The sequence below is a fragment of the Ziziphus jujuba genome, chromosome 3 (assembly GCF_031755915.1).
Source record: "Ziziphus jujuba cultivar Dongzao chromosome 3, ASM3175591v1".
Lineage (NCBI taxonomy): Eukaryota > Viridiplantae > Streptophyta > Magnoliopsida > Rosales > Rhamnaceae > Ziziphus > Ziziphus jujuba.
The window spans coordinates 25451766-25476909 of NC_083381.1; the positions used below are offsets into that span (position 1 = coordinate 25451766).

A 25144-nucleotide genomic window follows, 5' to 3' on the forward strand; every position below is an offset into this window, starting at 1 on the left:
AATTAATTATTCAATTGTCTACTAAAAATGTTTCACAGGATTTCTATTTTCTTTTTCCCTTACGGGGTTAAAAAGATTCTTTAGTGGAAGGGTGAATGTTTTGGGGGAAAAAATAGAAAATAAAAAATATATACAGAAAAACTGTTGCTTCAAAAAATCAGGACTCAGGGTCAAAGAACTTAAATGAAAAATTAGAAGAATCCATGTAATACTACCTATAAAGGCAAGAAATCAAATGGTTATAGCTTTGCACAATACCATTTTCGTATGCGATTTTTCTTTCAACCTTGACTTTGACTTTTTCATGAAATGTTTTAAAAGGTTTGTCAAAAAACAAAAAAAAAAAAAAAAAAAATGTTTTAATGGGAACCAGTGTCCAGAGTGTTCCCACCCACATGTTCCTATGAGACCCAATCGAATGAACCACCTAGACCTTTTGGAAGATGAAGGGTGGGTCCCGGTACAATTGGTGGGTTGTAAAAGGATCAATGTCTATTTACATATCAAATGTTAAAAATGTTAGTATTGACACAAATCAAATTAATTAACAACCCTTTGATTGTATATGTTAATTAACAATAATAGCATTATGCTTACAGGATCTAACACAATCATACACCGTATTTTAATTCAAGATATATTAAAATTACTAATATTTTAAGTTCAATATTGATTTATTAGATCCTTTGAATCATTTTAACATGCAAATCAGAATATAAAAGCAGTATTTAATAGACACATTCATTTTTAATTTTCTCTCTCATATTTTCATCAAATAAATATTATATATGTCTCAAGTTCTAACTTTATGAGAATAACGTATTTATCATATTATCTAATGACTTATTACTCCATATATATATATATATATATATACAAAATAATTAATAAATAATAGCAATTATAACAATAATAATAAAAATATAAAATAAGCCAACTGAATTTTCAAAAAAATAGATCTTTCAATTTAATAAACCAATTGAAATTTTACTAAAAATATATATCCAAAAATACTACTGCAAAAAGTCAGTAAACAAACTCAAACCAATTCCATTACTAATATAAATAAATTCTCTAAATAAATCCTATAATTATGACCAGTAAAATATCTAACAAAAAATATTATTTTAATTAATAATTCAATATTAAAATTCTAATTAAAAAATAGTAAACTTTAAAATTTATCACTTCACTAGCTATCTAATATAAAATGGAGACTAAGACTATATTCCCAATTACAATAGCATATGTTTAAATATATAGTGGTGCTATGAAAAGCACAAGGCACTGTCATGTAAAATGCGGCCTAACGGGCTTTTAAAGAGAATATATATATATATATATATATATAACAAAAAAAAAAAAAAACTTTTTTTCTGTCAATTCACTTTTATTTTACTTTAATAAATCGCTGAGTTTTGTACTTCTCTCCTATTGGACCTCATGAAAACTCTTCAACCTCATGGGTTTCACATCCCTAAATCTCATCTGCAAAAACTCATCCTTCAGCGTCCTCACCTTTGCTGATCCTCAAAACCTCTCACTCTTTTCTAATATTATGAACCCAAAAAAGTAAAAAATAAAATAAAATTCACCAACTAGACTTCGTAAACTTTTAAGTAGAGGAGATTCCAAGGAGGCAATAAAGCATCAGAAAAGCCATCCCTCTGGTAAATCTCCTTCAATCTGCTAACAACTTACATACAAAGACCAATGAAGACAATGATAATCGCCTTAATTTAAACATATACCAAGTACAATTTTTTAAGCCTGCTTTTCCAAATCTTTGGCGCTTATAAATGTACCATGTAAACTATATGGAACTCCAAAAGGAAGCTTGATTGAAGCTTCTAACTTCACAGCCATGGCATTTACAATTTGAAGCTCCGATCCATTCCTTTTTGTCAAAAGCGATCATTAGTATATATCAATCATCTTCGTGTTCTGAATTGGGGTCTCTAGGTAGAAACAGAGTTTCACCATCAAACCTCTGTTCTCCATAGATGAACTTATATACTTCACCAGTAAACAGGTTAAATTTGCAATTTTCTTTTTCTTTTTTCCGGTTCATAATATTATAAAAGAGTAAGAGGTTTTGAGCGACCAGCTTGTAGTAAATTTTGAGGGACGAAGAGAGGAGCCCAAAACTCACCGTTTCATGAGGTTGAACCCGAGAGAAGTTTTGTTAACAAAACAAACCAGTTTATTAAAGTAAAATAAGAGTGAATTGACAGAAGAATATATATATATATATATAATTTTGATATGGTACACACATACCCATATTATAATGCATATTATAATGTATGTGGACATCCAATTATATATTTTTACAAATTACAAGCAATATGATGTCCATATTTATTATAACATAGATGTGTATGCCTTCCATAACAGAATTGTATTATATATAAATACTATTTGGATTTTAATCAAGCTTTTCATTTTAACTAGTAAAAAAGAAAATGTACTTCTAAAAAAATAAAAATAAAAAATAAAAAAGCTAGCTTTTTCATTTTATGTGTTTATAGTTGTTTTTGTTTTTTAGATTAATAATTTGTTCAAAATGAAAAGTGTAAGAGATTAACAGTTTAGCATTTTTTTTTATTATGGAGGTTCAACAAAATAAAATCTTAGAGTTCTTTTTCTTTTTTTTTTTTTTTTTTTTGGTTCAATCGAACAAGACCTTAAAGTTGAACATTATACTGGTCGTGCATTAATATATTTAAAGATTATATTCGAAGAAGAGAAACGTCTCAGTAGAATTTGTCCAATTTCTTCCAACAAATTTAACAATATATAATAAGAACCACCTAGATAAACTAATTGGTTGTAGAATTAGCTAGGCAACTTTTTGACAATAATCAGGCAGGGGTTTAGGAATTTGTTGGTGGGGTTGGTGTTAGCTAGGAAGTTTAGGTGCCTTAACTTTTGAAATATCTTGTCGAACTTGCACCACAAAGTAAGGACAAAGAAAAATATTAAGCTTGGTAAAATATTGTGTCAGATCCATATCAATATCATCCAATAAAATATAATAAATTAATGAATTTTAACGTGGTGAAATACGACAATATACAATAAATCGATTAGACGCATTATACAGGGGTATTTTTGTAGTCACACAAGTTTTATAATATTAAAATTACTTAATTTATTGTTAAATATGAATTAATTTGTTATTTTTTAGTTTAATTATTAAAAAATCTAAAAACAAACAAGAATTTTTGTAAGTTTTTTAAAAAAATATTATTTTATTATTTGAAAACTAATCAAATTTAAATTTTTAAATTTATATTTATGCTTAATTGGTTAATAGATCGGATGACGGATTACACGATAATTTATCGAATGGATTTAGGTTTATCTATTTTCACATAAGAACTTAACAGCTCATATTTATGTTAACTAAATTTAATACGAACACGACACAAATCCGATTTAACACGATATGTTGCTAAGTGTAAAAAATATATTAGTGTATTCATACCTTGGACCGCAAGGCAAGAGAGACAAAATGTGGCATCCTTTCAAGTTTCGAGATGTTTCTCATAATTTGGCTCTCCTATACTAGTAGTTACCATGTATTTATATACCTATACTGTTATTCAATTTAAATATTAAAATTTTCCATTTCAAAAATATATTTAAATATTGGATTAGAAAATTTTCTTAAGCTTCTTCTATCAACACATCATATTTTTCATAATCAATATTTAAACTTCAAAGGTTGATTCAACTGTTAGGTTACTCATACTTATATCTAAAAAATTATGAACTCAAAATATCAAATTAAAATAATATATATTTAGACTTCAAAGCCAATTGTTCATTATAAAATATAGCTATGGTTATCCAAAACCATATTAAAATACTATGTGTTAGGAGTACGTGGTAAATAACTCAGCAGAATGTTTCCAATTTCTATAAACTTATTCAATAATAAAAGACTGGGACAATTTAATTTGGATAGACTAATGGGAAAGTTTGGAATTTGTTGTGATTTTTGTGAGGAAGTACGAAGTGGTATCTTTGCATTTTACATCCCTTGACCAGTACTAGCTGCTAGTTTTTGTAACCAAGAATTAGCATGGACACACTATCTAGTTGGTTTTGACTGTCAAACGACTAAGCAGAAATGATTTTGACTTGTTCTTTGGGAAGACAATGGTCATTAGTAATTGATTGTGACTTGAGAGCCCGTAAACCACGCGATCGTAGCCCAGGCATTGCATAGGAGGGAAGGCAAAGAAACCAAAAAATAAAAATGCAATTATGGACAAAGTTGGTGTCAAAAATTATGGAACGGGATAAAGTGTTCCAATAGCCAGCCATTGCCGTGGGGAAGAATCCTGACCTTTTTTTTTTTTTTTTTTTTTTTTGTTTTAAAGTAATGACCTTAATTTATCCTTCATAACGAAGTAATTACTTATTAAATACACAGCAAGAGATCAAAGTTCCTAATTAAACAATCAGCAACAATGTACCAAAAAAATAATAAAAAAAAGACTTAGTTGGGCTATTTGTCATTTATATATATTAATTATTAACCAATTAAGAAACTAAATTGGATACACGGTTAAGTATGTATCACAGTTATTTCAAAAAAAAAAAAAAAAGGTATGTACTACAGTTTGGATCATAATATAGCAAAGAAAATAGACTGTTGTCATTCTTTAAAAATGTTTATTCTCTATTTTGTAGAGAATATGGGAAGCCAAAAGAAAAAAAATGATAAAGATGAATATGCTGGAAATTAACCAATGTATGTAGTAGCTTAAGTTCCATAAGAAATGAGATATATTAATTCAATAATATCACAGCATCAAATAATTTATTAAATGATATGACAAAATAATATGATATTATTTTATTAATTTATTTTTTGTTGCACTTATTTTTTAGGGTTTAGATTATATTATTCAACAACAAATAAGATAATATGAATATCTCATTTACACCCTATCAAATTTGGGTTAAATATAAAAACATCTTTTGCGTTTGTAATAAATCATTCACACCCGTTAGGCCTTCATTCTCTCTTCGATGTAGCAACCTAAATTACCTAAATACCTTTATTAAAGTCAAATTACTTTTAAATTTTTTGTGTATTTTTTTTCTTTGTGCAATAATTAATTTAAAAAATTCAAAGTTTCTTTTTTATATTTTTAATTTATTTTTATTTAAACTATGTGATAACTTTTTCTTTTAAAGGAACAAGAAAAATATGATAATTTTAAGTAGATAAGTTTTTTTTTTTTTTTTTTAAAGTAAGTTGTATATTTGACAAACACATCTAATTAAATATATTTGACAAATTATAATATATTTTTATAGATTGAGTTAAATAAATTTGATAAATTATCACTTAGGTAAAACCAAAAATAAAAATAAAAAAATTGTAGATTAAAATTATCATAGGGCACATATAGTTTACAAAATGGTTATTCCTATTAAAATTGTCAGGACCCGTCCAGAATTCCTCCCCGGAATTCTAGACAAGCCCTGATCCCAGGGAAACCCTACCGGGCCCTCCAACGGAAAATCCGGCAGAGCCTCCCCTAAGGGGTGGACTTACCACAAATTACCTGCACTGAAAACACACTTCTATACTCATCCCTTTATTCCTCCCACAAACTACAAATTGTTCCACAAATTTCAGCACTTCTCAAAAACAACAACAGTCTAGTGCATAAATAAAACATAAGTATCCCAATAGTATACAGAGCTTTAAGAAGTGCTAAACAACAGAAATACAACAAGGCTGAAAGAAATAATACACTGAAATGAAATAGTACAGAAGTATTTCTCGAAACACAACAGCAGCGGAAAACTTGGTTCGCTCCGGAAGAACGTCTACCACCACTTGCACCTAAGGGAACGGAACTTAAAAATGTGAGATGCTAATTATCTCAGTGAGTGACCCTAACTACTAAACACCTTTAGTGATAATAAAATAATATTAATAGCAATTAAGGAATAGAACAAATACCAACAATTAATAAATAAATAATAATAACTGTTGGAAAATAATAATTTCCCTTAAAACTCTTACCAATCACTCCGTTTGAAATGTTCCCTTTTTAAAACCTTTTCGCAAAACCCAATGTACATACCTCCCGAAAAACCAAGGGATTAAACCATTCGATAAACAATAACTTTGAACACCTTTGGAGTTTAAAACATTATTTACAATTTACACCGACGCACCACACCATATACCGGTGATGCCCTCCGATACCCAGCATCTCGAGCACCGACTGGTGGGGGGTTAAAGAGAGAAACCTGCAACGGCACTTCGGCGTCCCGACAGTACCGCTGCTGAAACCATCACCCGGCCAAGGAGGGGGGCGGCTGTGCACATCAACAAACTTGCCTGCCCACGGTCCAATGGCAACTCACGGGTGAAGTAATACCGCGCGCTAAACCACATAATAACCGCACGCTACCACGTGTCCATACACCATACACCAGAACACCAATACTGTATGAGTGCTTCTAAACATAAACATTAATAACCAACCGTACCGTTTTCCAAAATTACCATGGGAAATACATTAAATTCTCACACTTACCATCCCACATATTTTTATTTAATAAACCGGTACGAACCATTGATAACAACAAACCACAATTTTCTCAAAATACGAAATGCAACCATAAAAATACTGTGGGCATAATTTATAAAATTTAAACAAATATTTTCGTAAAATATTTAACCCAATTATGCCCAAAAAACCAAATTTAAAACCACGTACAAATACTACCAAATTCACTTTGCTCATGCATAATAAATAAATTAAACCACAATAAAACCATAATTAAATCACACCACACGAGCATAATTTAAATATCAATTTAAATACCAATTAAACATAATTAATTGCCCAAAATAATTTTTGAAGGTGGGTCACTCACCTTGAGCGCGTAAATCAACTAAGATCCTCCTCGGGATCAACTCCACCACTCGTACGCGCACCTACATAACCACAGTGTACCAACCAAAAATATTAATATTTTATTCAGGTAATTCCCAAATGGGTACCCGGGGAGCGAACACCAAACGATATCTAAAGGTTACGAGTTATATACCGAATCGAAGCTCGAGTGATGAGGATCACTGATTCGGTCTTACTTTCCGGTGATCGGACCCGACGGGGTCGGAATCTCGCCGGAAAGCTTTTCGGGTTTCGGCTCTGCAATTCTCCTAAACCATCACGAATTGGCAAAAACGGATGCCGGATTCGGATTCAGAAGGTCGAACACAGTGGACTGAAGCTGGCCGGAAGACTGGGTACTCACCGGAACAGTAACTTCCGGCGAGCCGCTGCGGTCACCGGCAACCGTCGCCAGCGGCGGCGCGTGCGGTGGCCGTTGGTCGTGATTTTTTGTAGACCTGTAGATCATGGGGAGAGCAATCCAACGGGACCGGCGGTGAGGCAAACGGAGGTCGGACGGCGGAGAAATCACGGTTTGAAGATTTCTGGCCCCTCGCCGGAAAACGCTCCGATCCCGGCCCGTCGGTGGTCCGATGGCGGTGAAATTTGGTGGGTCGGCCGGACTTGAGGAGAGGATGAAGGCTAGCTGGTGCATGTGGCCAGAAAAGGGCCAATCGGTGGTGGCCGGCGGTGGAGGGAAAAACTCGCCGCCGATCTTTGAACGTCTGATCCGGGCGCGTCCGGCGGCCGATCGCCGTGAAAATTTGAGGTTTTGCCGGAAATGGGGAGGGGAACCTTGCTGGCCAATGCATGTACAGTAATTCGGCCAGAAAATTTGAAAAATTCCGCGCCGGTCGGACTCTCTCTCTCTTTCTCTCTCCTCTCTCTCTTTCTCTCTCTTCCCCGAGATTTTTATCCAATAAAAGCCACTGTGTGACACTGTTCATGCCACGTGGACCAATCAGAAGCTGACATGTGGCATTTCAATGTTCATCGACTCAAAAATATTAAAATATTACGGTATCCGGTAAACTTCAAACGTCCATAACTTTTTAATCGAATGTCTGTTTTAAGCGTGCCGCTAGTCTGTGAACTCGTATCGACGCGCACTTCACAACCATGCATGAGTCAAAGCTCATTTCCCCATAAATAAAAAGTCAACTTCGGCACCCCTTGGACAGTTTGGACCTCAACTTATTTCGCTCATAACTTTCAAACCGTAACTCTGTTTTCGACGTGCTACTAGTCTACGAACTCGGGGCATCGTGCACTTCACCACGGTACCCTGGTCAACTCGAAATTCCAACTGGAGCAAAAAGTCAACTTTTGACCCGCTCGGTCAACGGTCAACGTGCACGGATTCCGATGCGATTTGGGATGGGCTGTTACAAAAATATAAAAGCAAAGAAAAGGAATAATTCTTCCTATTTGTATCTTTGACATGAATATTGAATTAGATTCAAAATTTAGCTTTCATAAATACCTTATTTGATAAACACTTAGTAAAGCATTTGATGTAGAGAATAAGAGTTTAGCTAATAAACCTATTAGTAATTGATACATATATAAATGTGAATTTCATTAATAATGATCATTTCCTTACTTTATTTTTACATCACAAAAGACAATACTTTTTTATCTTTCAGCTTATGTCCAAGTAAAAATGGATTATTGGTGTGTACCCCACATGTCACCATACGCCGTGGAAGAGGGAAATTGGGGCAATCGTATGGTGATAGAGTAAGTAGTACATGAACTTTTTCTTCGAATTGCTTAAGCCATGACTACTAATGGGTCATAATTTTCAAATTTTCTGAACCGATAATATCCTCTAAGAAACTCATTTTTCATTATAAAAAAAACAAAAGAAAAACAGTAAAAACAGGTATACAATAGAAAAGCCCAAGTTACTAAGCGCCCGTTCATTTTACCCAAGGCACCAAGCAGAACCCATCCAAAAAGAAAAGCGCAGATGAGAACAGTACCATCACCTTTGATCACAGGTTTAGCAAGTTCCTTCAATGTCCCACCTTTTTTTTTTTTTTTTTTAAGATAAATTAGAGAGAAGATTTTAGTATAAAACTTTGAATCCAAAATTTAAAAATTATTACTAGTGATGGTTGTCGTTATCATGCTTTAAAGGGACCCTTTTTTTTTATTTTCTTTCTTTCTTTCTTGACAATCCAAGAAACTTTAATTGGAATCCTACCCAAAATAAAAACCCTTTAATATGGAAATCTTTTTCCATTTCATTTTTCTTCGAGGATGACATTACTGCCACGGTATTTGGCTACCACTTTTCTATTTTACCCTTTAAAAGTTTTCAAAAGCTATCTCTTCCTTAAACATTCATGTATGAAAAGCAAATACTCTATTTTAAAATTCTAGAAAAAAAAAATGAATTTCTACAAATAAAGTTTGGGAAAAAAAATATAATAAAACTGTTAACAACTAATAAATTAAAGAAAAAGAAAAGAAAACAAATCAAAGAAATAAAAAGTGATTTTTTAGATAAAAAGAGGAAGTGAGATGTAAAATAAAAAGGTCCTAACAAAAAAATATTGACTTCGGAATTTGGATATGTAGGAGGTACATGTTCCGTAAATATCTCGGGGAACACAAACAGCCGACCTGAGTCAATACTAGTTTATTATAAAAAGTGGTGCGCCCAAGATTTTTTTCTTTTAATTTTTATTAGGGCACTATTGCCATTGCAATTATCGCCTCACACATGCATCTCTTAATGAAAATTGCTTCCTTATTTATTGATTTAGCTATATACGAAAATATATATTCTATGTAAAACAAAATTATATATGGAATTTAAATCAAATCATTCCAGTTCACGTTCGAGGAAACTTTCGAACCAGTTTATAAAATTGTATAAATATAAATCAATTGTTCCAAAATCTCACCACCAGTACTATTTGGCTTTACAATTTCATTCCGTCAAATACTCCTCTTGTCTCTGTTTTTCTCTTGATTGTTATTTTTTCTTCTGATTCATACGTTGTTGCAAATCGTCGTCTTTCTTTTTTTTGGTTTTCTATTGCGGATCTGAAAACATGTCGCCTGGCATTGAGTAGTTGCTTCAAATCCCAAACAGTGTCGCTATTGTTCTAGAGCCCTGTTGTCCATTTACGAAAAATCTGTAACCAAAAGGCGCGACATCGAAATCCCACTTTCTTCTTCCTATCATTGATGTCAAACTAGAAATTGGGTCATTCCAAATCGATCAAACAAGCCTGGTTGAGCTTGTCAAAGAGAGGAATCTTGCTCAGCTTCAACAATTGGGAGGGATCGATGGTGAAGTTTCAGCTCTCAAAACTAGTGCAGACCAAGGTATTTCAAATGATGATGAAGAAGTTCCTGGCAGACATGAAGCTTTTGGTTCAAACACATATACAAAACCACCTTCAAAAGGTTTTTAGTCTTATGTTTGGGAAGCCTTTCAAGATCTTACCATTATCATCCTCATGATTTGTGCTGGAAGAAGGTTGGATTGATGGGTTAAGCGTACTTTTAGCCATTTTTTTTTGTTGCTACTTTCTCAGCTGTAAGCAACCGTAGTCAAAACAGACAATTCGACAAATTGTCAAAAGTCAGCAACAATATCCAAATTGATGTTTTGAGAGATGGTCGGAGACAACAGATTTCCATCTTTGAAATCTTAGTCGGTGATGTGATTTACTTAAAGATTGGAGACCAAGTTCCAGCAGATGGTTTGTTCCTAGCAGGTCATTCTCTTCAAATTGATGAATCTAGCATGACAGGGAAGAGCGACCATGTTGAAATTAACCATGGCCAAAATCCATTCATGTTTTCTGGAACAGAAGTGGTTGATGGCTATGGCCGAATGGTGGTCACTTCAGTTGGAATGAACACAGCATGGGGAGAAAAATTGAGCCAACTCACTCGCGATTCGAACGAGCAAACTCCATTACAATCTCGGCTCAACAAGCTTACATTTTCAATTGGGAACATTGGTCAGAGACTTACTTTCTTTGCTCTTGTTATCTGGTTTTTTTAGATACTTCACCGGGACAACAAAACAAGAGAATGGAAATCAGGTATTTCTTGTTAGCTACAAGAGAAGTTTCAATGACATTATTAATCCTGCAGTGGAATTTATAGCAGCTGCGGCCACCATTGTTGTAGTTGCTGTAACACCCCGTCCTGAACCATGTTGCAATTTTTGCACGTTGACCGAGGTTGACTGTTGACTTTGACCGTTGACCAAAATGGTCAAAAGTTGACTTTTAGATCCGGTTGGAATTCTAGGTTGACTGAGTTACTGTTACAAAGTACACGTTGGCATGAGTTCATAGACTAGTAGCACGTTGAAAACGGAGCTACGGTTTGAAAGTTATGGGCAAAACAAGTTGGGGTCCAACCTGTCCAAGGGTGCCGGAGTTGACTTTTTTATTCATGCAAAGTTGAGCTTTGACTCATGTATGGTTGTGAAGTACTAGTCAATACGAGTCCGTAGACTAGCGGCACGTCCGATTTGGACATGTGGTTTGGAAGTTATGGACCTATAGAGTTTTTCAAACACTGTATTATTTTAATATTATTTTTAAACGTGTAACGATGTGCCACGTGTGACTTAATAAATGTGACCATGTGTCACCATGGTAAGATGCCACATGACAACCATGCTTAATACTCTATTATTTTATTATTATTGTTTTATATAATAATATTATTTTTAATATTATTTTATTATTTTTATTTTATTTTCTTTTTTTCTTTTTCTTTTTCTTTTTCTTTTCTTTTCCCCATGTGGGAAAACACCTTCTTCTCTTTTCTTTTCCTTTTTATTCCCTTCTTCTTCCCCAAGCCCGTAAAAAAAAACCAGCAAGAATCCTCCTTCTCTCTCCTTTGACTCTCTCCCCCTCTCTCTTTGACCGACCGTTTGGCTGAATTTCAATCACCGGAAAGCCACACATGCCGGCCACCGGTGAAGCCCAGCTCCCTGCGACCTCAACCTCCAATTTTCCCGCCCAGTCGCCTCCGGACACGCCCAGATCGGGCCAGTGAAATCCGCAGTGGTAACTTGAAATTTTCCGGCGATTCTCGCCGTTTTCGACCAACCCAGCCCGACCCATACCTCTATCCCATCATTTTTGACCCCTCTGAGTCCATTTCCGGGGTTAGATTGCCCAAAATCCCCACCGTTTAAGAGATCCCTCAAGTTTAAATCTGGCCGAAGTTTTCCGGCCACCATCGACGGAATTGGGGTCGATGGAGACCGGTAATGCAATCCTCGTTCCATGAGCTTTGATTCGGTATATTATTCGACCATTTTGGTTAACGTTTGTGTTTGACCCCCCGGGTACCGGGTATTATTTACCAGAATAAAATATTAATTTATTTGACTGTGTGTGAATTGTGTTCTAGGAGCACCAGTGAGTCGTGGAATTGATCCCATGGTGGATCATGGTTTAATTGCGTGCTCCAGGTGAGTGACCCACCTTTAAAAATATTTTGGTCAATTAATTATGTTTAATTGGTGTTTAATTGGTATTTAAATTATGCTCATGTGGTACAATTTAATTATGGTTTTATTGTGATTTAATTTATTTATTATACATAAGCAAAGTATATTTCGGTAATAATCGTATGTGGTTTTAAGTATTATTTTTGGGCATAATTAGGTTAAATATTTTATCAAAATATTTGTTAAATTGGTGGTTTAATTTTATAAATTATGCCCGCGGTATTTCAATTGTTGAACCTCGTATTACGAGAAAAATTATGGTTTTATTGGTTGTCGATGTTTTCGTACCGGATTGTGAAATGGAAATATGTGGGATGGTATTTTGTGAAAATTGGTATATTTCCCACGGTAATTTTGGAAAATGGTACGGTTGGTTTAATAATTATTTTAGACGCACTCATACAGTATTGGTGTTCTGGTGTATGTACACGTGGTTTAGCGCGCAAGTATTTTGTGGTTTAGCGCGCAAGTATTATGTCTCCTATGGTTGCCATTGGACCGTGGGCAGGCAAGTTTGATATTGGCCACAGCCGCCCCTCCCTTGGCCGAGATGATGGTTTCAGCAGCGGTACTGTCGGGACGCCGAAGTGCCGTTTGCAAGTTTCTCTCTTTAATCTCCCCGCCAGTCGGTGCTCGGGACGCTGGGTATGGAGGGCATCACTGGTATATGGTGTGGTGCGTCAAGTGAAATTTTCAAATAAAGTTTCAAACCCCAAAAGTGTTCAAAAATTATTTATTATGATTTATTACATTTTAATTATATATTGGGGTAATTATTTATTTATTGTTTATCAAATGGTTTGATCCCTTGGTTTTCGGGAGGTACGAATATCGGGTTTTATGAAAATGTTTTAAAAGGAGAACTTTTCCAATGGAGTGAATAGTGAGGGTTTTGAGAGAAAATATTACTTCAATTGTTTATTTATTTATTTATTTAATTGTTCGGTATTGATTAATTAAATCCCTTTTATTTGGTATATTATAAATATTAAAGGTGTTCAGTAGATAGGGTCACTCACTGAGATGATTAGCATCTCACGTTTTTAAATTCCGTTCCCCTAGGTCCATGTTGGAGACGTTGATTGTCCAGGGCGAGTCCAACGTCTCAGTTCGTTGCCGAAAGTTCAAGAAGTATTTCTTCCCTTTTTCCTCTTCATCTTGTCTTACTTCTTATCTGTTATTGTATAAATTCCACATTTATTTGTATAATGCTCTGTATACTGTATTGGACATGTAGTTGTTCTTTATGCACTGAGTTGCTGTTATATTTTGAAGTGCTGAAATTTGTGGAATCAATTTGTAGTATTGTGGGAGGAATAAGGGGATGAATATAGAAGTATGTTTTCAGTGTAGGTAATTTTTGGTTAGTCCTACCCTTAGGGGAGGTGCTGCCGGATTTTCCGTTGGAAGGTTCGGTGGTATTTCCCTGGGATCAGGGCTTGTCTAGGGTTCCGGGGAGGAATCTTGGACGGGTCCTGACAGTTGCTGTACCAGAAGGCTTGCCATTGGCCGTGACACTAACTCTCGCTTTTTCAGTGAAGAGAATGATGGCTGATAAAGCAATGGTAAGGAAGCTCTCTGCTTGCGAAACCATGGGCTCTGCCACCACTATTTGTACTGACAAAACAGGTACACTAACCATGAACCAAATGAAAGTCACAGAGTGTTGGCTAGGCAAAGAATCTATGGAAGAATTAGGAGGCTATTCTTCAGTTGCTCCATATTTTGTAGAATTGTTCAGGGTAGGAATTGTGAAGTCTAGTCGCACCACCACTGCACCGACAGTGTGAAGACTACTCAGCCACCATTGTTGACAATGGTTGCTGCAATTAACACCAAAAAATAATTTGCTCAACAATTGTGGGCAACTGTCAGAAGAAGTTGAAAATGGTGGCCATGCAACCGACTTAGTAAGGTTATAAATAGGCCCGTTGCGTGCATATTCAAGCCAAGTCGAGCAAGCTCAATATCATCCCAAGTGAGGAGTATTGAGAGTAAACTCCAAGAGAAAGAGTGTTTAAGTTCCAGAGAGAGCTTGAGAGAAGAGTGAGCAATTCCAGAGAGAATTTGACAGTGTAGAGAGAGGTTCCATGTGAAAGTCCTCCACGAGAGAAGTTTTTATTTTTGTATTCTATTTCCATGAGAGTAATTGAATTCTTTTTATTTTTCTTCTATAAAGTGGTCAGAAAACCACAACAAGTGATATCAGAGCTCCAGGTTGAGAGCTTGGGTTCAAAATTTGAAGAAACAGAGCTTCTGTTTTTCAAGTTTGTGTTTTGAAAAGTTTCTCAAATCAATAATTTGACAATACCAGGTGAAAGTACTCGACGAGACGAGAACAACCAAGTTTGTCGGAGAGAAACGACAAGCCTAACACGCCCGCATGCGCCGTCTGAAATTTTTTGCAGTAGATCATGCGCCTCATGTGCCGCATGCACCGTCTGGAGGTTGAAGACGACCATGTCAGCAGACACATCATCGCACTCAGCCACATCATCTGCCACGTGACCCGACACATCGTCAGCCATGCAATCGCCACGTCATCTGCCACGTGTCGACAAGTTAACACAATATGCCACATCATCAAAAGTTTCTGAAATTATAGAACAGCCCTGAATTGTTAGAAATTATAGATTAACCCTTGTAGTTTCTGTATTTACAGGTTGACCCAGAATTTTTGTGAAATTACATTTTTTGCCCCAAAATTTTGGTAATTATATTTTGACCTCGGAAGAGTCAAGTCCACCATTTTCGGCCGTTCCAGACGCAACGGTTAACTCCATTTTTCCAAATTCGGCTCCATTTTTGGTCAAGCCATAATGTCAATGGAAGAATCATCTTCGGGAGCTATGGTTAAGCTCACTGCCATAAATTATACACTTTGGAGACCTCGGATGGAAGATCTCCTCAATTGTAAGGATCTGTTTGATCCTATAGAAGCTAAAGGAGAAAACCTCGATCCCAGCAAAGAAGCAAAATGGAAGAAATTAAACAAGAAAATGATCGGTCAGATCAGGCAATGGATCGACCACAGTGTCTTCCATCATGTAGCGAAGGAAACGGATGCATGTGCCCTCTGGACAAAATTGGAGGACATGTACCAGGCCAAGACTGCTCGGAACAAAGCCCTGTTGCTTAAACGATTAGTAAATCTAAAATTACAGAGTGGAACTTCTGTAGCCGAGCATACCAGTGAGTTCCAGAGCTTGGTAAATCAACTATCTGCTGTGGATTACCAACTAGGGGATGAGGAACAAGCCGTCCTACTTCTAAGCTCTCTTCCAGACAGTTAGGAGATATTGGTAGTCTCTCTTAGTAATTCGGCCCCGAATGGCAAACTTACTATGTCTATGGTTAAGGATGCCCTATTTAATGAAGGACATTGGCATGGATCAGTCACATGCCCTCGTCACAGAGAGAGGAAGACAGCAAAGAGGTGGTCGAGATAGGGGGAGAGGCAGGAGCAAGAGCATAGGCAGATCTACAGATGGCAGAAAATCATCATATAAGTGCTATCATTGTGGTCTGGAGGGTCACATGAAGAAGAACTGTAGGAAGTTGTTGAGAGAGCAGAGACTCCAAGGTAATCAGCCGATGAAGGATGGAGAGACACTAGTCACTGTTATAGGAGAAGTGGCGCTCTGCTCCACCGAAGAAGAGACATGCCTTCATATATTAACCCAAGATGTTGAATGGATAGTCGATACTGCAGCATCCTACCATATCACTCCACATAGAGATTTCTTCAAAACGTACAAAGCAGGAGACTTTGGTACGGTAAAGATGGGAAATTCTAGTTTTGCAAAGATTATAGGAACTGGTGATATTCAGGTAAAAATGAATGTTGGTTGTACAATCACTTTGAAGGATGTCCGTCATGTTCCAGATCTTCGACTTAATCTACTTTTAGGAGCAGCCTTAGACAAGCAAGGCTATGACAACTACTTCAGCAAAGGCACATGGAAAATGACGAAAGGTGCCATAGTTGTCGTCCGAGGACATATTTGTGGAACGCTGTACAAGACTCATGTGAATATATGTGCAGATAGCCTCAATATTGCAGAAGGAGAGGCATTTCAAAACTGTGGCACCAGAGACTCGGTCACATAAGTGAAAAAGGATAGTCCACTTTGGCAAGGAAGAAGCTTATCATTGTTTGCAAGAATGCTGTGCTAGATCCTTGTAATCACTGATTATTTGGTAAGCAACATAAAGTCTCCTTCAATTCCTCTACATCGAGAAGATCAGAGTTGCTTAGTCTGGTGCACTCTGATGTTTGTGGTCCCATGGAGGTGGAATCATTAGGTGGCAATAAGTATTTCCTGACCTTCATTGATGATGCTTCTCGGAAGGTGTGGGTATATTTCTTGAAGACAAAGGACCAGGTATTGGATTACTTCAAACTGTTTCATACCATGGTAGAGTGTGAAACATGAAAGAAGCTGAAATGTCTCCGCTCAGATAATGGAGGCGAGTATACTTCCAAGGAGTTCGATGCCTACTACAGAAGACACGGCATTCGACATGAGAAGATGGTCCCTCGCACCCCATAACATAATGGAATAGCCGAAAGAATGAACCGAACCATTATGAAAAAGGTCAGAAGTATGATCAGTATGGCTAAGCTGCCAAAGCCATTCTGGGGATAAGCTGTTCGTGCCGCCTGCTATTTAATCAACAGATCACCGTCAGTACCGTTGAATTTTGAAATTCCGGAGAAAGTGTGGTTGGGCAAGATTCCCTCCTACTCTCATTTAAGAGTGTTGGGTTGATCCAAGGTGCTCAGACAGAAGCTCGATGCAAGTTCTACTCCATGCATGTTTATAGGATATGGAGATGAAAAATTCGGATACAGGTTATGGGACCCGAAAACAAAGAAGGCTATTAGAAGCAGGGATGTAGTATTCCATGAAAACTAGAAAATGGAAGACATTGAAAAGCCCAGAATGTCTCCTATTTATAGTTCTAGTGCCGAGAATTTTAGTCCTAATCCAGCACCAGCACAAATAGCCACAGAGGATAATGAGGTGCATGAAGATATATCAGAAGTAGACCAGGAGGAGGAAGGGGATATTGAGCAGGGGGAGACTCAATCCTCTCAAGCAGCTACAGGGCCATCACAGTGGTCAGATGATGGTATACCTCCTAAAACCAGTGGTTTACAAGTTCGAAGATCTAAGCGAGGCTGAATTCCATCAAAGAGATTTCCAGAATCTGAGTATATTCTGCTTACTGAAGAAGGGCAGCCAGAAAGTTTCCAGAAAGTTGTTTCTCATCAAGACAAGAAAAAGTGGCTGTAAGCAATGCAAGATGAGATGGAATCGTTGCAGAAAAATCATACTTATGAGTTGGTTGAACTTCCAACAGGAAAGAAGGCACTAAAGAATAAATAGGTGTTCAAGCTCAAGAAAGATAAGAGTGGAAGGGTGGTGAAACATGAAGCCCGATTGGTGGTAAAAGGATTTCTTCAGAATAAAGGAATTGACTTTGATGAGATTTTTTCACCAGTGGTAAAAATGACTTCAATTCGAGTCTTTTTTGGTTTAGTAGCAAGTCTAAACTTAGAGCTTGAATAGATGGATGTGAAGACAGCATTTCTTCATGGTGATTTACATGATGAAATTTACATGGAGCAGCCAAAAGGATTTGACGTTTCAGGGAAAGAAAATCTCGTATGCAAGCTGAAGAAAAGCTTGTATGGCCTCAAGCAAGTACCAAGACAATGGTACAAGAAGTTTGACTCGTTTATGGTGAGTCAAGGCTATAAAAGGACTGCAGCAGACCAGTGTGTTTATATTTAAAAATTTTCAGGTGGAAACTTCATTACACTTTTGCTATATGTGGACGACATGTTGATCTCGTTGGACAAGATGCAATGAAGATTAGTCAGCTGAAGAAAGAATTGTCTAAGTCCTTTGATATGAAAGACTTAGGACTAGCTCAACAAATTTTGGGAATGCAAATAATCCGAGATAGGAAGAATAGAAGGTTATGGCTATCTCAAGAGAAGTATGTTGAACGGGTGATAAAGAGATTCAACACGGATAAAGCCAAACAGGTCAGCATTCCACTTACAAATCATTTCAAGTTAAGCAAGAGATTGTGCCCCTCATCCAAAGAAGAGATAGAGGAGATGGCTTCAGTACCATATTCTTCAGCGGTAGGAAGTCTGATGTATGCAATGGTGTGTACCAGACCAGACATTGCTCATGCAGTAGGTGTTGTGAGTAGATTTCTTTCAAATCCTGGAAAGAAACACTGGGAAGCAGTCAAATGGATTCTTAGGTATCTTAAAGGTACATTGAACCTATGCTTGTGCTACGGGGGAGGTGCTCCAATCTTAGAAGGCTGTACAGATGTAGATATGCTCGGAGACCCTAATAATAGAAAGTCTACATCAGGTTATCTCTACACTTTTGAGGGGGGAGCTGTGTCATGGCAGTCAAGATTGTAAAAGTGTGTTGCTTTATCCACTACTGAAGCAGAGTACATTGTCGCAGCGGAAGCGGGTAAGGAAATGTTGTGGTTAAAGCATTTTCTCACAGAATTGGGCATTAAGCAATAAGACTACAAGATACATTGTGATAACCATAGTACCATGGATTTGAGCAAAAACTCAATGTATCATTCCCGTATAAAGCACATTGACATCCGCTATCATTGGATACGCGAAGTAATAGATGAACAGTTGCTGAAACTGATGAAGATCCACATAAAGGAGAATCCAGCAGACATATTAACAAAAGTTGTTGCTCAAGAGAAGCTGAAGCTGTGCAGAGACATAGCTGGAATGGATGGCAGATGACCATCAGTTTTTAAATGCGGCTGGAGGGGGAGAATTGTGAAGTCCAGCTGCACCACCACTGCACCGACAGTGTGAAGACTGCTCAGCCACCATTGTTGACAATGGTTGCTGCAATTAACACTGAAAAATAATTTGCTCAACAATTGTGGGCACCAGTCAGAAGAAGTTGAAAATGGTGGCCATGCAACCAACTTAGTAAGGTTATAAATAGGCCCGTTGCATGCATATTCAAGCCAAGTAGAGTAAGCTCAATATCATCCCAAGTGAGGAGTATTGAGAGTAAACTCCGAGAGAGAGAGTGTCAGGACCCGTCCAAAGTTCCTCCCCGGAATACTATAACGAATAAGAGAATTTAATTAATACCGGCAATTAAATAGGTAAATAAATAATAACAGTTGAAAATAATAATTTCTCTCAAAACTCTCACTGATCACTCCTTTGGAAATGTTCCCTTTTTAAAACATTTTCACAAAACCCGATATTCGTATTTCCCGAAAACCAAGGGATCAAATAACTTAATAAACAATAAATAAATAAATACCCCAAATGTAATTAAAATGTAAATAAATATAATAAATAATATTTGAACACTTTGGGGTTTGAAATTTCTATCCGAAAATTTATACTTGACGCACCACACCATATACCAGTGATGCCCTCCGATACCCAGTGTCCCGAACACCGACTAGCAGGAGGGTTAAAGAGAGAAACTTGCAAACGGCACTTCGGCGTCCCGACAGTACCGCTGCTGAAACCGTCATCCCGGCCAAGGAGGGGGGCGGCTGTGGCCAATATCAAACTTGCCTGCCCACGGTCCAATGGCAACTCACAGGAGACATAATAACTTGCGAGCTAATCACATATACACCAGAACACCAATACTGTATGAATGCGTCTAAAATAATTATTAAATTAATTATAACCGTACCGTTTTTCCAAAATTACCGTGGGAAATATACCAATTTCAATTTTTACCATCCCACATATTTTCCTTTAACAAACCCGGTACGAAAACATCGATAACAGTAAAACAATAATTTTTCTCGTAACACAAGGTTCATCAAATAATATACCACGGGCATAATTATAAAAATTGAACCACCAATTTAAACAAATATTTTCACAAAATATTTAAACCAATTATGCCCGAAAATAATATTAAAACCACATACGATTTATTACTGAAAATACCTTGCTCATGCATAATAAATAAAATTAAATCAAAATAAAATCATAATTAAATTGCACCACATGAGCATAATTCAAATATCAATTAAACACCAATTGAATATAATTAATTGCCCAAAATATTTTTAAAGGTGGGTCACTCACCTTAAGCGCGTATATCAGCTAAGATCCTCCACAGGATCAACTCCACTACCCACACGCGCACCTAAAACAGCCACAGTATACCAACCAAATATATTAATATTTTAATCTGGTAACTCCCAAATGGGTACCCAGAAAGCGAACACAACGACAACTAAAAATTACGAGTGATATACCGAATCGAAGCTTGAGTGATGAGGATCACGGATTCGGTCTTACTTCCTGGAGATCGGACCCGAGGTGGCCGAAATCTCGCTGGAAAGCTTTCGGGATTCGACTCCTCAATTCTCCCAAACCGTCACGAATTGGAGGAAAAGGATACCGGATTTGGATTCAGGAGGTCGGAATTAGTGGACAGGGACCGGCGGTGCAACTGGGTACTCGCCGGAACAGTGACTTCCGGCAAACCGCCGCGGTCATTGGCGGCGACGCGTGCGATGGCCGATGGCTAAGATTTTTGGGGGTGTTGTAGATCGAGGGGAGAGGATTCCAACAAGACCGGCGGTGAGGTAAACAGAGGTCGGACGACGAAGAGATCGGGGTTTGAAGGTTTTCGGTGCCTCGCCGGAAAATGCTCCGATCTCGGTGCGTCGGAGGTCCCATGGTCGTGAAATTTGGTGGGTAGGCCGGAATTGCCATGGGTGAGAGACCGGTCAGGCGCGTGTGGCTTGAAAGTGGTCGGAAATGGGTCAACGGCGGTGGCTGGCGGTAGGGGTGGGCAAAATCCAATCCATTTTGAACGGTTTGGATTGAATTTTTACATCAATTGGATTGGATTGGGTTCAAAATATTATAACTTGTATGGATTGGATTGGTTATGGATTGGAAATATAAATCCAATCCAATCCAATCCAAAAAATATATTATATAACTAAAAAATTAAATATTTTTTATTTTTTTCATTTTTATATATTAATTTTAATATATATTTTTTTTCATTTTTATATATTAATTTTTATTTTTTTTTTCCATTTTTATATATTGATTTTTAATATATATATATATATATATTTTTTTTTTGTTTTCCTTTTACATCCCCATATCCCAAATCCCAAATTAAATTGTAAGTTGAAACCCTAAACTAAACATTTACCTTTGTTGCCGCCCTCCACCAGTCCATCACCATCACAATAACATATATATATTTTTTACATACCCATCATATATATATATATATATCTACATATATTGTATCCAATTGTTACTTATATATATATATATAAATGTTTAAATATAATTTATTGCTAATTTTATTGTTTTGATCTTCGTAGAACTTACAGAATCAACTAAAATTAGTGAACCTGTCAACGTTGATTGACTTATGATTTACTAAAGTTTTAAGGTTAAAAAAAAAAAAAAGAAATTATGTATTGATTTTTGAGTGAATGAATTTTGACGAATGTATTATTTTACATTATTTGTTCTAACAATTTTAATTTAATTTTATAGGAGTGAGATGATGACATTAATGTTTGCTATTTAATAAGTGCATGACGTGTATCATTTACTACATTTTCTTCTTTATTTTCCATTGTAGACTATATTGTATTATTCTAATTGTATTTATGTTTGGATAATTATAATTTATTATTTATATTTTATATTTGAAATTTTTTTAATTTGTATTATATATTTATAAATTAGTAAGTTTCAAACCGATCAACCAATCCAAACCAAACCGATCATAAATGGTTTGGTTTGGTTTGGATTTAATGCTTTAATGGTTTGGTTTGGATTGTAAATTAGAAAAACCGATATATATGGATTGGGTTATATTTCGGTCCAAAACCGAACCAACCCAATCCATGCCCACCCCTACCTGGCGGTGGAGGGGAAAAATCGCCGCCGAGCTTCGCCGGTTCGGTCTGGGCGCGTCCGGTGACCGGCGGTCATGAAATTTTGGGGTTCAGCTAGAAATGGGGAGGCGCTCCTCTCTGGCCGGCGCATGTAGTAAGGATCGGCTGGAAAATTTGTCGAGTCCGGCAGCCGGTCGTTTCTCTCTCATCTCTCTCTTTCTCTCTCCTCCCCGACGTTTTTCCCAAATAAAAGCCACCGTGGGTGACACTATTCACCCACGTGGACCAATCAGGTGACGATACATGGCGTTACTGTGCACTTAAGCCAGATATAATAAAATATTACGGTATTCGGCGAACTTCACACGTCCATAACTTTTTAACCAGATATCCAATTTAAGCGTGCCATTAGTCTATGAACTCGTATCGACGAGTACTTTACAACCATAAAAAAGTCAAAACAAAATTACACAACAATAAAAAGTCAACTCCCGGCACCTTTTGGACAGTTTGCACCTCGACTTGTTTTGCCCATAACTTTCAAACCGTAGCTTCGTTTTCGACGTGCTACTAGTCTACGAACTCAGGGCATCATACACTTCGCCACGGTACCATGGTCAACTAGAAATTTCTACTGGACCAAAAAGTCAACTTTTGACCCGCTCGGTCAACGGTCAACCTCGGTCAACGTGCACGAATTCCGATGTGATTTGGGTTGGGGTGTTACAGAGAGTGTTTAAGTTCTAGAGAGAGCTTGAGAGAAGAGTGAGCAATTCTAGAGAGAATTTGACAATGTAGAGAGAGGTTCCACTTAAGAATCCTCCACGAGAGAAGTTTTTATTTTTGTATTCTATTTCCAAGAGAGTAATAGAATTCTTTTTATTTTTCTTCTCATATTTCTTGTCTAAAGTGGTCAGAGAACCACAATAGGAATTGCTCTAAATACTACTGGTAGTGTATACAGGCCAAGTTTTGGAATGGAATATGAAATCTCAGGTAGTCCAATAGAGAAAGCAATTCTTTCATGGGCAATTGAGGATTTGAATATGGATACGGAGGAAATTACAAGGAAATATTCAATTCTTCATGATGAGGCTTTCAATTCACAGAAGAAAAGAAGTGGGGTTTTATTAAAAAGGAAGATTGACAGCTTTGTTCACATTCATTGGAAAGGAGCAGCGGAACTGATTCTAGCAATGTGTTCGAGTTACTATGATGCGACTGGAATCATCAAGGATCTTGATGATAGACAGACATTAGAATTCCAACAGATAATTCAAGCTATGGCAGCGAGCAGTCTCCGGTGCATAGCTTTCACACAAAGCAGAGTTTAGGCAGAGGAGGTTGAGGATTCAGATGGACATAAAACAATGAAAGAACAAGGTTTGGTTCTGTTAGGACTTGTGGGTATTAAAGACCCATGTCGCGCAGGGGTGAAGAAAGCTGTGGAAGATTGCCAGTACAGGGAGTCAACATCAATATGATCATCGGCGACAATGTTTTCACAGCGAAAGCCATAGCTACAGAGTGCGGAATACTGAGAGCAGAGCATGACATGAATGAAGCTTTAATAGAAGGTGAGAAGTTTAGAAACTACACAGAAGAAGAAAGAATGGAGAAAGTTGACAAAATCCTTGTGATGGCAAGATCATCTCCGTTTGATAAACTCCTCATGGTTCAATGCCTTAAACAAAAAGGCCACGTCGTCGCAGTCACCGGAGATGGAACCAATGATGCACTTACATTGAAAGAAGCCGACATAGGACTCTCAATGGGAATCTAAGGCACAGAAGTTGCAAAGGAAAGCTCAGACATTGTCATCTTGGATGATAATTTCGCTTCAGTGGCAAAGGTTCTTAAATGGGGTCGGTGCATTTATAACAACATTCAGAAATCCATTCAGTTTTAGCTCACTGTGAGTGTTGCTACTCTTGTAATCAATTTCATCGGAGCAGTTTCTGCCGGCGAAGTTCTATTAACTGCAGTTCACTTGTTTTGGGTGGATTTGATCATGGACACACTTGGAGCTCTTGCTCTAGCCACAGAGAAGCCCACCAAGGAACTCATGGATAAATCACTAGTAGGTAGGACTGAGCCTCTGATCACCAACATCATGTGGAGAAATCTTTTGCCTCAAGCTCTGTATCAAATTTCTGTGCTTCTGATATTGCTGTTTAAGGGGAAACCAATCTTTCGAGTAGATGATAAGGTAAAGGACACTTTCATCTTCAACACATTTGTGCTCTGCCAAGTTTTTAATGTATTCAATGCAAGGAAGCTGGAGAAAAAGAATGTGTTCAAAGGGATTCACAGGAATAGATTGTTTATGGGGATCATTGCCATAACCATATTTCTTCAGGTGATAATGATGGAGTTTTTGAAGAAGTTTACAGATACAGAGAGAGTGAGCTGGGGGCAATGGGGAATATGTATTGGAATGGCTTCCATGTCATGGCCAATTGGTTGGGCTATCAAGTTCGTTCCTGTTCCAGAGAAGCCATTTGTTAGCAAAGATCAAGAATTAGTTCCGATGAAGAAGGTTTACTCTTAAGAAAGGTTCAGGGTTAGGCAAATAATTAGTTTGATTTAAACTCTTTTGATTGTCTATATTTTGAGGGGCCAAATTATTTTTCTTTTTTTGAACAGCAATATTAATTGTCAAGACTATATACTTAAAATGTGATCATAATCATACTTATTGTTACTTCATAAAACCTATAATGCAGAAAATAAAAATTTTCCAAACATAATTAATAAAATAATACCAAAAATATCT

General features: G+C 36.8%; 1 pseudogene; it reads left to right on the forward strand.

The window, feature by feature from the left end:
• The first annotated feature begins 10003 nt into the window (after nucleotides 1-10003).
• LOC107423092 (putative calcium-transporting ATPase 13, plasma membrane-type) lies at nucleotides 10004-24919 on the forward strand (annotated as a pseudogene).
• The last annotated feature ends 225 nt before the right edge of the window (nucleotides 24920-25144 follow it).